The 12039-nt window shown below is 35.2% G+C and overlaps 1 protein-coding gene across 2 annotated transcripts in view; it reads right to left on the reverse strand.

The window, feature by feature from the left end:
* Window positions 1-12039, reverse strand: part of ntrk3 (neurotrophic tyrosine kinase, receptor, type 3) — a 340701-nt gene that overhangs the window by 61608 nt on the left and 267054 nt on the right. The gene's annotated exons all lie outside the window — the stretch shown is intronic.

A 12039-nucleotide genomic window follows, 5' to 3' on the forward strand; every position in this document is an offset into this window, starting at 1 on the left:
ATATATATATATATATATATATATATATATATATATATATATATATATATATATATATATATATATATATGTGTGTTACACATATATATATATAAGAGTAACAAATGTATATCATTTGTTACACTTGGATTCTAATGTTTTGTTTTTAGGAGTGGGATTCGTTAATTTGCAGAAATGTGATCAAATCTTTTGCATCCATAGAAACCATCTGGTAATTTATCCCTCCTCCATCTGTGTAATTTTTTGCATTCTTTACATCAAACTCATTCATTGTAGTGATGGACAGCATGTCATCCAGGAGATAATTGTACACAAGCTAAAAGCAGTCAGCGATTAATACACAGATATTGAAAAAGCATGTCTGCACTTAAAGCACATGAGGTGGTTCATCTATTCCCCGAAGACCATTTAATCTCCATACAATTTCACAAATGACTGTTGGCCTCGTCCTGCCGCCCTTGTCTTACTGTTTTCTAAATGCAAAACAAAAAATCTATGATGACACATCAGATCTGCTGTTTCAAACTTCTAAAGACACTCTCCTCTGTTAGATGTAAAAAACTGCTGTTACTACTCTGCTTATGCTATTGTTTATCTTAAAAAGATACAATTAAAAAGATAATTTGCATTATTTTTAAATATAGAACAGACAACCTATATGTATCATTGCAAATAAACTGTGTACATATACATCATAGCCATTATTTAGTCAAGTCTCCTGACTTGAAAAAGCACTGTACAGTATAAGTACGGGGAATTTACCATAAAATTCCAAATTTTTTGTGAAGAATCAGTAATAAGAATGATACAATCATGAAGTGGAATGTAAATTACTGGATATTTCAAACTTTTATAAGAAATAAAAAACTGTAGAGTGGGGTGTGAATTAGCCCCTTTACTCTAAGGGCAGCAAACTCTCTTCAGAAGTTCAGTGAGGAACTCTGAATGATCCATTGTTGACCTAAATGACTGATGAATAAAAAAATAAAATAAATCCCTATTTGTACTGAATGTATATAAACTTTATTCAAGATATATTTAAAACAATAAAACTAATAATTTGATAAGTGTAGAAATTCCTGGTTTTTTTAAATATTTGGTATCTAGTGTCTATTGATAATACACCCGGTTTTGTAATAGAAATGTATCAGTAGTCAATTAGTAAGATGTAAGAAGGAAGCTCATTAACTGCATAGTAGACATTCTATTGGACAGCATGCATAAGGATTGTATGCAAAACTAAGTAAAATAAAGGGGAGATACTGGAAATACTGGAAGTGTTGTAGGTCATGCATCCTTTGTTTGATGAGTCTAGCCATGTGTTCTAATAGAACAGATGGCACTTGATGGGTCACCTTGTATGATGTGAAAAACAGTGATTCATTAAGACAATGTAGGATTCTCTGTATACGGCACAATTGTCTAGCCTCGTGAGACCATCCTGATCTCGCTAGCTTTCAAGGTTTCACTCGCAGATCAGTCTGGAGACTCACAAAAGAAAATTTGGAGCTGTTCACCAAACGAACGTCCAATCAGCGTTGGCTTTGAGGCGGGTTGAGGTGTGACGCAACCAGAAGCGCGACAGTTCAGTCTAAAGAACATGGCGGCTTCAGCCGATGAAACTAGCGTTAGCGTGGCTATCGAGCAAGTTTTATCGGAATTACAGAGTATTTCTTCACTAAAAGAAGAGCAAAACACTGCTCTGGAGGCTTTTCTCAGAGGAAAAGATGTTTTTGCTCTTCTCTCGACTGGTTTCGGCAAGAGTTTGATCTATCAATTGGCTCCTCTTCGTCGTCGCTCTGTTAGTACGTCTTATGCTTCGTTGATCTGATTGGTTTATTTTACCAACATAGGCCAATCAGCTAACCAGTATTTTCGCCCCTTCCCAAAATTACTTCAACGGAAGGTGTTCAGATGGATATGTGGAGCAAATCCGTCTGGCGGAGTCAGGTTAAGAATTATCATCTCCCATATATGAACTTAAAACGGGGAATACTAGGTGCATTATTGCTAGGTACTGCTATTTAAAGTAGCACCTGGAGTACAAACACAGGTGTTCACCTGCATCTGTTTCTTTACAATATTGAACGTATTATAAGACTGCAAAAAACAGTCAGGATGTATCTGCCTCTAACTTTCACAAACAAAGTAGTATCTGGGAGAAGTGATATGGAAATGCAATGCAAATTCAGAATTAAAAAAAAAATAAAAGAAACTAAGTTAAAGTGCATAGAAATCAGGCAACAAAATAAGTTAGCAGAAAATAAAATCAAGTCCTGTCTATAAACAAAGGAAAGTCAAAACAGAAAGCAGCATCTATTCTGCTTTATTTTCTTTAATGGAACACTTCACATCCAGTGATGAAATTGGCAGTCAAACTGCTTTTGTGAGCAAAGGAAAATTGTGGTTGTTTTGAGGTGTCTGCCTAGGCACAGTCTTGTCCTTTCTATTGTTTCTTAGAAAAAGGTCACGCACTGTGCAAGAGAAAAAACCTCAACAAGCATTCGTTCTGACTGAATAACTTGCAGAGAGCACAGTCTTTTCTTGCATTTACATGATTTTGTTTACTATGCTGTTCTTAAAATCTAGTGGATTCTTTTCTTCCTCATTTTTTTAATCACAGGAGAGCAGAAGCTTCAGAATGAAAGTGATTGCAAGTAATCATCTGGTTGAAGTGAGGAGGTTTTTTAGCACTATTTTAGAAGAATTTCCTGTTTGGTGACAAAACGTAAACAGAAAGTAAGTCTTCCCAATAAATGTGAATACCATAAGAAGCTATTAATGACACAAATATGCAAAAAAAAGAGAGACTTCCAAATATTGAAGGACATCATGTGTTAATAATAGTAATATACCTGAATATTCATCCATCCATATGTAATTACTTCACAGCTGAAGAAGATTTAATTCGAAAAAAAAAACTTCATCAGAGAGATTTTGCCCAAAACACATTTCCCCAATGCACGCTCAGGTCTTTTAATACTTCCCTCATTCAAAATAGAGATTAGTTGTTCAGTCTGATTTCCTCTGGGTTTTTATTTTTTCCATTATGCTATTGCTTTCCAATTTTCATGACCATCTGCTTGAAACATGTTGGGAGGATGATTCATGGAAAATGTCACCTGTTCCTCTGGTGTTTCTGACGGACTGTCAGAGCTACTATTTTAAAATGAACTTTGAAAATGTAGAAATTTTATTTATTCATTAATCATATATATATATATATATATATATATATATATATATATATATATATATATATATATATATATATATATATATATATATATATACGGTACATGTATAAGACCGTCTGTGAAAAGCTGAGAGTCACTTTGCTGGGTGAAAGCCCCACCAGGGACTCCAACACATTACTGTTGTCAAAAGCTTGATCCCCTGAAATACAGATTTCTGAGAGTGAACTGGAAACATGTACATCTTTATTCAAAATGTGTTCTGACGGGTTTTGATGGGCCATATGTCTTTGACACTTTCTGCTAAAGGTGTGAAGAGTCTTCACTCTGTATTCCCCACTAAATCAAATTTCCCTTTCTGTTAACTTTGCTGAACCTTGACTTTACAGTTTACAGTGAAATGTCCCCTCAGACCTTAGATCAGAGCATTTCCTTTGACTAATCCTCAGCTGAATACTTCAATGACTAGCCTTACAAATTATATATGCAATGCAGTAAACATTAAAATGTTTTTTCCCTGTTGTTGCAATCATGGCCAAACTTTTCTGTGTAATGGTTAATATTAAAAGATATAAGATATTATGTGCATGGTAAAGACAGTTTAGCGTAAAATGTTTATAAAGGTCAAGGGAGTTTATAGACTTAGACAAACTACTTTCTATGCATACTTAGAGTGTATACAAAAGGAAATTTTGTTATTAAATGACAGTGGAGCATAAAACAATATGAGACCTTATATGTAATGTTTGAACATAATCTTCTCCCTGATTATTCTTACCTTGATTGTATGCAAATACTTCTCAAGTTCTGTATATTGATATCTTATCTGTTATCTAAAACAAATCTGGAAAACATTTGGAAAACATTCTCTTTTACATTTCTTTGTCAGTGGAATTATGGAAATTAATAAAGCAAATGATGAATTCATGTCAAAACACATTTCATAGAGTACAATAAAAACTATTTATGTTCTTACAGAACTTTGTTCTTTCTGTTCATTAAACAAATTTCAAGATCAGAGAATAACTAGAGATACTATAAAAACCTATTTTCAAATGATAACTTGATATAGAAAATGTTTCAAACCAAACAGTCCCAGTGTGAGGGAGTAACTGCCGCTAGACTTCATCAAAAGGTGTGGCACATTTGCTAGTATTGAGTGCTGTCTGGTGTTTGTGATAATTATATTGTTGCTTAATCATTATGCACAAACCTTACTTTACTTTGCAGAACTGTTTTGATTTAGATCTATTAAAAATGTGTTTATAGACCAATGCAGTTATGTCTCAGTTGGATTCTTTGGCCACATCCCTCCCTTCACATCGGGATTTCATGAGAGCTTTGGGTTTTTCTGGTGCTGTATAACAACGATAATGATGTTTTATCATGTGACATTCAGTCACAGAATGTCTTCTGTCTTCAGAAGTTTCTCTATCAAACAAGGACTCGGAAATAATCATTTTCTTAGTGTTGCATATATTTATGCTTTAATTTGCATCCACTTTTTTCTCTCTTGACCAGGACCCTATTGAAAAAATGTTATTTATGTCAGCGAGTGTTTACATGATTAAACAAAACAAATTTTCATACTGCCATCATGTATAACTGTTTGTGAGTGGTTTTTTTTGTTTTCTGAAAAGTTATTTTGCTTTATAAGTATTTCTATATTCTGTTTTGTTCCTGTCTGTTTTTCTTGTTGATGTATTAAGATGATTCTTAAGATGTTGTTCTGAGTTTTTAAAGACCTCCTGGTTGAGTTGCTGATGGGTTCTCTGGAAGATTTTGGTTGGCTGTGAGGAGCTATTGCCCATGATTTCTATAATTTGGTCCTACAGTAAATGCTCTCTTACTTAAAGCTCTTTAAGTACAAATCATGTCCGAACAAATCATCTATAACCAGCGGAAGCTTGGATGATGCACAGACAATAGTAGCATTGAATCTTTCAGACTCGTCTCTCTGCCTGTTCAAATATAGTTTTGGGTCAAGTGAGTACACTAATAATGACATTTTAAAGAACGCAGCTTGATTTATTTCAGGGACAGAAATTTGGAGATCATGCAAACTATTACTTTAAAAAACATTGCAAAACATGGGGCACGTTTATTGGACTTGTGCTGATGCTGGACATGCTCCTATAGCTGGATTTTTTAATTGAACATTTTGGTTTTTCTCCTCCAGATTTACAATTTATTTATTTATTTTTATCTCTCTGAGAGCACCCTTTAACCTCTGGGAGACTTTTAGAGTTTTGTTTTTTTTTTAAACTCCAAGGATAATCATTTGTGCAGCCTCACGTTCTTTTTTCTTCCCCACTACAGAGAAATTAAATCACACATACACACTTTGAGGAGATATTTTAAACTCAGTTAAGACATTTTGCACTGCTCTCCTTGACACAAAAACTTTATACAACTATTTGACTTATTCCACCCTAATAAAGACTGAACAATAACATTTACTTTAAAGTTGTGGGTTCTAAAGGAGCCTGTTTTCATCTACATACCTTTCTAATTAAGAAACACCTGGTTATTAGATGTGTTCTGTTTGTCTCTCCTCTACATGGACCAATACCACCTTGTTCCACTCAACTGATGGGAAAGAAGTCTCCATTATGTAGCACGCCAATTGAAAGTGGTTCAGACAAGTTACTTTAACCTTCAGTTTCCTCTGCAAGCAGACCTGGGCTACAACCTGCAGCCTATTTACACAGAGTGGCACACTGAAAAGCCCTGAGATTAAATCTCTATCCTGCAGCTCAGCATCATTCATTTGTCCAGGCTCACTTGAGGCCTGAATGCCGGCAAACATTGTCCCTGAAGGGAGAGACGCCGTAGCACTGAGATTTACTCAGCGAGTCAGGTCAGGCTGCTGGGGGAGAACAGATGTTTGGACGGCTTTGTTTTGCACCCATGTGTGGTTTTTTGGGTTGAGAATGCGAATGTGCATGCATTTCACCCCAGATACATGCCAACCCTTTCTCTTGTTTTATTGCACATGCCTATTTGAGGATTCTTTTGTTTCCAGCCATCTCCCAGGATTGTATGTATGTGTGTGTTTAGAGGTGTGTTAGCGACTGTGAGCAGTTTTGATTTTGGCAGCTTTTCTGCATCGGATTGATCACTGTCCAGCTCCTTCCTTTGTGTCCCACCAAACGGACAACTCAAAAAAAAAAAAAATTGGTGAGGACATTTGCACAAACGCTCATCACACACAGCTTTGCATCCATTTACAGAAGTGTTAAAGAAGTTATTACACTGATGAAAATGCCACTACCTATTAAAGGAGATCTCTGTGGTTTCTAGTGTTTTAATCCTTGGTTCAATAAGGTTACTATGAACTAAAAAGCTCTTAGTACATCATAACCCCATTCCCTTTGGTTGTGGCTCTTGTCTGGGGCAGCTGATTTTTATTAAATTCTAGATGACCTCCTTCTAGTTTTGTTGACGTTAAGGACCAATCTTACAGAAGATTAAGATCAGCATCTCCACAATGAATTCATGTAATTGGTTGCCATAGTGATGGGGTGTAAAACATTAAGATGTGTTCTTGGTCCAGCACACCTGAAACAATGGCTGAATCCTCTCCTCAGCATTTAAACAAGTTCCATTGTCTCTCCGTCTCTGCCTCGGATTGCTGAGGCAGAGACGTGTCTTAAAACTGTAGGACACAGTATAATAATCTGCTGTGTGACATCTGTGTTAAAAGCTACTTTTCAAACTTTTCCATCAATGTTTCTTATATCAGTTTTGAAGTGTTGCATTAGAAAAGGTTAATGGAATATGCAACATTTAAAATAACTTTCAAATATTAAAAACATGTTTTAATGCTAGTTTGAAGTGGCTTTCGGCTTTTTCAAATTAGAGCTATTGTTCATAAAAGGAGATGGAAGCACATTTGCCAAATTAATTCTAACATAACAAATATTTTAGCAATGCAGTCTAATTTATAAAAAATGAAATGCTATTATCACATAATTCATAACTTCTTTATAAGAAGTACTAAAACCTAATTTATTCTGTTACCATTCTTTGACATACCCCAAATACTTATCACTACCACTTTACAATAAAACTCACCGTATAAATAGCTAAAAAAAAAAATGTATTTATGTTTTTGAAAAATCTTTAAACCCTTTAAAACTCATTCATAACTGTTTGTATGCAATCAACATATTATGCTTTCTAAAAAGTTGGATTTTACAAATGCTCCCTTACAAGGCAGGAACTTAGTCTGAAATGTTGAGTATTAGCAACAATTAAACAGATTAGGCTCCATATGATAAGAAACAGTTCAGCCTGTCTCCTGTTCGCCCTTAACTAATGTATAATAAACACATAATTAGTTATGAAATGAATGATAAAATATTTATAAAGCATTTATTACCCATTTAAGCTGAGCCTTAATGTAAAGTGGTACCCATTAAATGAGGATAATTAATTAATTACATTTTTTTTTTTTTACTTTTTTTATTTATTTTATTTTAGGTTCTTAATCTGACTACTGCAAACACTAGAAAACAGATTGGATAAGTTTTGTTCCAACATTCCAAAGTAAAGGACACTAAATTAAAGAATATATAGACATAAGAATATATAAATTAAAGAATATATAGCTGGTATCAAGCATTTCTTTGAAGATTCAAGTCAAAATGATACCCAGTAAAAAAAAAACAACAAATAAAATTGAAAACACTGAAAAAAAAAACCTTAAGGATCACATTACAAAAATAGAAAAAGGAATATCAAATTATGTTTTGTCTATATATATGTTTTTTTTCAACCAAACATAAATGTATTCTCACACATATAAAAAAAACAGATTCCCTTATTTTATATATCAAATAATAAATTAAAGCACATGGATAGAAATGAAATGCACCTGTGGTTTCTGCTTGCCTATGGCACCATGGGAGGTAAATATAATACTTAGGTTAGAGGCACTCATCCAGCAGCTGATAACATAAAGAAGAGCCTCTGGCAACACATTCACAGCACCTCAGAGGCTCTGCGTCATCTGGCATCCATGGGAAACTCTGACATGAAGGACAGCTTTTACTGTTGACTCTCAGTGGGTATCTCTTCTTAACCTGCTGGCTGAATGCCGGCCTGCGCCTATGCTGCTCCTGCCTGATTTCTGTCTCGTATCTATGGCTCTGTTCAGAAAGGCTTAGAAAAGAGGGCAGGATATCAGCCAGTTGGTTCTTCTTACAGGAAATGCTATTTGTCTCCTTTTTGCATTTGCAGAAGCAAGGTGTTTTTTGGAATTAAATAAAGATGACATTTTTCACACATTCCTATTCAGATTCAATTCAGTTTATTTATATAGTGCTAATTCACAACACATGTCATCTCAAGGCACTTTACAGTTCACCAGATCATCCAGTCAAATTGATTCAAAGTTTTCTATCTGAGGAAAACAAGTTTATTGCATTGACTCATTGACTTGAAGGCAATGCCTCAAACAAAGTATTGCCTTCAAGTCAATGTGGAGAGGAAAAACTCCCTTTTAGCAGGAAGAAACCTCCAGCAGGGTTCGAGGAGACAGAAGCAGAGACACAAAAAGCAACTTTAAAAGGCAACCCCATCCAGGAAACACACAGCCAGGCAGACGAGCTCCGAACCCACTCCCATGTCAGAGGATGAAGAGAGCCCATCCAGCCAGTCACAGTCAGAGAAACAGGACTACACTGAAAAACAGGCAGATCCCGAACATCTATAAACAAAGGCGTTGATGGCAAAAGCACACTATGAAAAAGCCAGTGTACGTCAAAGTGATGAATTTATCTTTATTCTAAAACTCTTAAGCCAGCCTAAAAATTAGAACATCATCGTAGTTCGATGTTGTAGCGCACATATTGTTTATGTTCCAACCGGTCTAGCTAGGGAGTACCAATATGGCAGCTGGTGACTTCACAGCACCGTGTACTACCAAGAACTTAGCAGCAATTCACTTAATAAATAGAGATCACAGTTAGTTCAAATAACATATTGGCAAAATGCTCATTCTTTTAGCCAATCAGTACTATACACAGCAAGCCCTTTTATTTTTAAGATTCTGTCAGATTAGAACTACTGCTTTCATTTTTGTCAGAGAAATGTAAATCAGCTAAATGTTTAGGAGTGGAAGGAGAAGATTTCATGCTGTTAGTGTATTTTTCCAATTGCTTAAATTAGCTTTTTTTTTACCCTAAAACATGCCTCTTTTCTTTTTATTTATAAAAAATGTGAAAAATCTTTTATAAATAAAAATGAATAAGGGAAAGAATTATTTTGTAAACATTTGATGCCGCTTCACAGTTATGTTTATCTTTGTTTTGTTCTGTTTCATTAGGTTTCAAAACACGTTGAACCTGTGGTAATTATGAGATCCAGTGATGAACAGAGGTACAGTGGCCAAAATGTAACTAAGAGCAGATCAACCTAATGGTAATAGTAAAAATGGTCATTCACAAAAATACTTAACAGTGTGACTCCTACATGTGGACTAAACATTTAAATATACTTGAAATAAGCTAATCAGAGGGGCACTAAGATATATAAGAATTTATACCACTGTGGAATTTTAAAGAGTTGAAATCACAAACTTTGAAATTAGAGTAGAGTAAGGGTGCACCTATGTAAAATAGCTTTAACTGACAGAGTAAAAAAGGAGGGCAACACATTCAGGTATACTGTAATAATGGTCTTGTGAAAAGAGAAAGGTTGTTTAGTCAGGTAACAATCCACCCATTTTCTTACACGCTTATCCCAAGTTGGGTCGCGAGGGGTGCTGGTGCCTATCTCCAGCTGTCTACGGGTGCCAATCTGGACATAGGTCGCCAGTCCATCGCAGGGCAACACAGAGACAAACAACCATTCACACACACCTAAGGAGACTTTACAGAAGCCAATTAACCTAACAGTCTTGTTTTTGGACTGAGGGAAGAAGCCAGAGTACCCGGAGAGAACCCACGCATGCTCAGGGAGAACATGCAAACTCCATGCAGAAAGACCACAGAAACTGAGATACTTATAGTGTTACTACCTTTCTCCAGCACTGATAAAGAGCAAAAACTCTAGTTGTGTTCAATCATTTGTGGAAATAATGCAAATGTTTGTTGTTTGAAGTTTGTTCAAGATTATTCTAAGTAAGAAAAAAACTTAAAGCAATTTATTCACTGATACATATAACTAGACAAAAGAATAATAATTTTAAACGACACCAATCTGAATGTACAGCTGGAAATACTCCCTCTTAAAAGATAAGAAGCTTCCTTATCTGCCTGTTTAAACCAGTTTATATCTAATAATAAACACAGAGAGGTCCCATACAAGGGCTTTAATAGAATAAGAAGATAAAACTGTGATTGATGTCCTTTGATGATGGCTTCTCCCTGAGCATAACCCAGTGTTATTGCTGGATTAAACTTTAAGCTTTAAGTACATTTAGGCAATAAGTGCTTTACACTAGCTACCCGGGGGAGTTTCCTTAAAAGTCTTCACAAGCTATATTTGACATCTTAGTGAAGATGAGGCATACTATCCTCCCCTAAGCTGCTAGTCCCCGTAGATGCAGAGTAAATTATGTTTCTATAAAAGCAGAAAAGACACTTTAGACTCGCACCTCAGAGAATGGGACCATCTAATAAGCATGGTACTGTTGTGTCACACTCATTAGGAAGTGATAGAAGTTTAAATTTAGACATCTCTTTTCTTAAAAGGAGAAGAAAAGAAAGCAGCGTTGTACATGGCATGCTTTTTAAAATCAAGAATATGCACATGTATAGTCTTTGAATAATGATGGCATTGTTTAATGTCTTAAGATTTAATTCCCAAAGTACTGCACTTATATAGAATTTTAAAGACATTTCAGAAGTTTTATTGTCTCAATTTTCTGAGGAACCTTGGGGCTTCTTAGGTACCAATCTAAAGCAGGTGATTTGAATTCAAAATGAGCCTGCCTGCTAGGCTTTTTTCTTGTTAATCAGACTATCATTTATTGAATCATAGCCTTGGAACATGATAACTCCCTTTCAATCAATCTGCTTCGCATTTACATTCACTTACAGAGCTTTCAGGAGGCCACATTAGTCACTTCTTGTCTCTGTTGGAAACATTCAAATCTTCAAAAACATCACCTTGAGCACAATTATGTCTCTGTTTCAACAAAACTAAAAGGGGACAAAGAGGAGAGGTTTGTCCGGAACACGCTGAGGAGTGATATCCTCAGTAAAATGGATATAATGGAAGGCTTTATGGTGCACTCCAACATCAAAGGCTTTGGTCTAATTTTGGCCAGCTGGATGAGACAAATCCGTAATTAAAATAGCAAGCTGGGTGATAAAAACAAAGACATTCGCTGGGAGTCAGCAGATCTGGGTAGATATGAATCTATCATTAGTCTAACGAATTGTCCTTTGGCTTTGTGCTTTTATCTCCCTAATGCGGCAACATTTCCCAAAGACTGTCCTTTTTCAACTCTTTTAGAAAAAATACATAGATGCTAAACAAAAGGCAAATTATCTTTTATGACTTGCCTGTTTAGTTGAGCAAACGTCAAAGTCAAAGGTTCAAAAAGCACACCAGCCAATGGCACTACAGCTCTTGGAAAACCTAAACTGATTCTACACATGATCCGTTTTTGCAAGTTTTTGGAATCTAATGACCAAAAGTTGCTTTTTTTTTTATCAAATGTTTACCATGTTTACAAAATCATAGCAACTAATTCTGACTTAACCAGATCTTAAACCATAAACTTCATGAATGTCTTTTTAAGACAATTTGGCGAAATATGCAGAAAACTATAATATCCTTACATTATTTTGAAACATGTTATGTCATGCTATTATTCCATATAAAATACAGG

This window comes from Cyprinodon variegatus, unplaced genomic scaffold (assembly GCF_000732505.1).
Source record: "Cyprinodon variegatus isolate N-32 unplaced genomic scaffold, C_variegatus-1.0 Scaffold201, whole genome shotgun sequence".
Lineage (NCBI taxonomy): Eukaryota > Metazoa > Chordata > Actinopteri > Cyprinodontiformes > Cyprinodontidae > Cyprinodon > Cyprinodon variegatus.